We start from the raw sequence: 3060 nt of genomic DNA on the forward strand, positions 1-3060 counted from the left end.
TTTCTGTGGAGCAGCCCTAGTCCCAAGCCTGCCCTCTACCCCTTTGTCCCTCTGGGTAGTCTTGAGTATGTGATTGATAAGGACCACGTCACCTACAGGACATGCTCAGTTCCTGCTGCCCTCTGGAAGTCAGCTTCCTGAAGTCACCTGAAACTGACCCGTCGAATTGACAGAAATACTATAAATTTGGGCAGTACAGTGATCTGTTTTCTAGTTTTCCTACCAGGAAATGTTGCCTTGAACTAACTAAGATGTCAGAACGGGTTTTAGAAGCTCCTCATTCCCTGGAATTTATCAGAAGTACCACAAAGTCTTACCTACCTAGCAGACACTGTGAAAAGGTTTTCAGAAGAAAGCTTGGTTGACGGAACGCCAAGGTTCCTATGCGTTCATAGCTTTCACGTGTTATCTGTGCTACCAGAGAGAACACAGAAGCTAGTGGCTTGCTTTCTTGAACAGAGGCACAAGTTACCTTGTGAGTTCAATAAGTGGTTATTTTTGTTTACATCCAGAAAAATTAAAATAAGTTCTCTTTTTAAGTTTATTTTATATGATTTTTAACCATGTGTAGGGCAGGTATGTGCACATAAGTCAAGTCCCTTTGGAATCTAGGGGGAATTGGATCTCACTGAAGCTGTAGTCACAGGCAGTTTTAAGCACCTGGGGGTGGGTCCTTTGTGACCACTAGCCCCCAGAACCAAGTCCTTAACCCCAGGGTTGCAAGATATTCCCTCAAGGTATCTTCTTTTTTGCATAACAGGATTTAGCCAGAAGCATTCTAGAGATACCTGTTTAGTCCAGCTTAAACTGGGCCACGTAAGCTGGAAATGCAATGGGATGGAATTTAGGGCATATTCCCGCCAAACTCTACCACCATAGGGTTTTCCTTTGAACTGTGGTTTAATTTAGGCTGGTGCAGAAATATTGGGATTGAGGGGCTCCAACAACAAGAACTTATTTCTCACCATCCTGAAAGTTGGAAGTGCAAGTCCAGGAGCCGCAGGGGCAGGGTGCCCTTCTTCCGGGCCTGGTGTCACCATCGTTCTCAGAGTGTACTGGGAGCTCAGATGAGGGTGACAGGCCCATTCCCGAGAGCTCCTCTTCATGAGAGCCACAGGTTAGAGCCTCCGGGACCAAATCCGAACAGAAGAACGGAGGAAGTATTGGCTGGCTCTCGCTTTCCGTCCATCGTGGTGGAGGACACCTTGGAGGAGCAGCGCCGAGGGGACACAAGGGCCAAGCTATTCTCACTGTGGCAGACAGACAGAAGGAAAAGCAAGTCAGAACTAAAAGCAGATTCAACCTTCAAAGGCGGATGACCTACTTCCTGCAGCCAGGCCCCACCTCTCAAAAGATCCAAAACCTTCAAAACAGTGCCCAGGACTGAGCATTCAAAGTACTGGGGGGTGGGCATGTTTCCTACTTAAACCTCAATTTCAGCGCGTGAACTTGGGAGGCACAAATCTTCAGTCCATAACAAGCTGGTGGCAACTCAGATGCTTTTAATAAAATAAGATCTAGATTCGATTTCCAAATATTTCCCTTCTCCTGTCACTGGTCCCGGACCAATCACAGATACACATTTTCCAAATCATTTTTAATATTATCACTTCAACCAGGGAGATAGTTCAGTCCTGGTTCTGGGGTCTTCATCGGAGAAAAAGGTCCTCTCTGAGGGTCTTTCAGACTTGCTCAATCGTCCTACTCTTCATTCTGTGAAAGACGGTGAGAGACGCATTGGGGCTGTCGGTTGCTTTCATGAAGTGTGAGTCGGAGCGTAGCCAAAGTCTCTCCTGAATTACTGTGCTCTGGTACGGCAAGATGGAAACAGAAGGGCAGATGTAGTGTTTGGAGGGTTATAAAAAGTTATCAGAAGTGACCAGCGAAGACCCAGCTAAACACGGGAAGGCCAGCGCCAACCTATGAACTCAGCCAGTTAGTTAGGGTCCCAAAGACCAGTAGGTAAAAACTTGGGGTTCAGGTACCCATGAAGTGGGGGATGGGAGAGGAGCCTGGTGAAGTACGGACAGGGTGGGATAAAATGAGAAGGGAAAAAAAAAGGCAGATGGGACCAAATTCTGTAGGGCCTTTGTGGGGAAAGCTAAAGGCGCTGGATTCTATTGCCCAAGCCAGGAATTAAATATATAAGCGGCGATATAAAATTTGCTTCTTCATTCTAAGTTTTTCTTCAAATGAACGTGTAACAAGGGTTCTTCTGAAATGAACGCCCCCTCCCTATGCTCCTCTGTGTGGAATGGCTTCTGCAGGGCAGGGCTTTTAGGACCCTGCCCTTGAATTTCCGCTCCACTGCTGTCGTCTCAAAATCCTTAGAGGTTTTGCACTTAGCCCCACGATTCCATTTGTCCTGGGCTCCGCATATTATCCTGCCGAGCCAGTGTTCCTAGCATGGGAAAGAAACGTGGCTCTGTCTTGTGGGGTTTACGCACAAACTGCATGTTGGGGTGCTGAAGACGGGTGTCGTGGGTCCCCACTGAAGAGGCCTGGCAGTGTGTGTCAGTTAGGCAGGTCTTTCCCACTCTACCTAGAATGCTGCCATCCCAGATTCAGGAAAGTCATAAACACCGCAGGCAGAGCCCAGTGCTTTTGTCCCTCAGCCAAAGCCAGAATCATTTTCCAGTGACTAAGCTATTCTCCTCCCTTTATTCTTCCATGCTATTGCGATCAGCCTGGGTGGCGTGTGTGTGGGGGGGGGGAGATCTGGTGCAGCCCGTGTGCACGCGGGAAGGAAAGCCGCCCTCCGCTCCCTGCAAGACGCCAGAGGCCCCACCCACCTACCCAAGAGCGGAGCCTGCGCAGTGCGCGGCGAGGGGGGGGTGAGCGGGAGTGGGCGGGGAGGGCGGGGCGGGGCAGCGGTGGGAAAGCCCCGGGCTCGCGCCTGCGCGCTGCCTGCCGGCAAGTGCTTTCGCTTTTCGATTTCCTCTCAGAGGAGCCGGTTCTCGGTGCCGGCTGGTTTCCCCGAAAGCACGTGGTGCGGCTCTTCCCGGCAGCCGCCTTCCCACCCCCCGCGGCGGTGAGCAGGACCGCGCGGCGCGGCGCGGC

Source organism: Microtus ochrogaster, unplaced genomic scaffold (assembly GCF_000317375.1).
Source record: "Microtus ochrogaster isolate Prairie Vole_2 unplaced genomic scaffold, MicOch1.0 UNK8, whole genome shotgun sequence".
In the NCBI taxonomy this organism is placed as follows: domain Eukaryota; kingdom Metazoa; phylum Chordata; class Mammalia; order Rodentia; family Cricetidae; genus Microtus; species Microtus ochrogaster.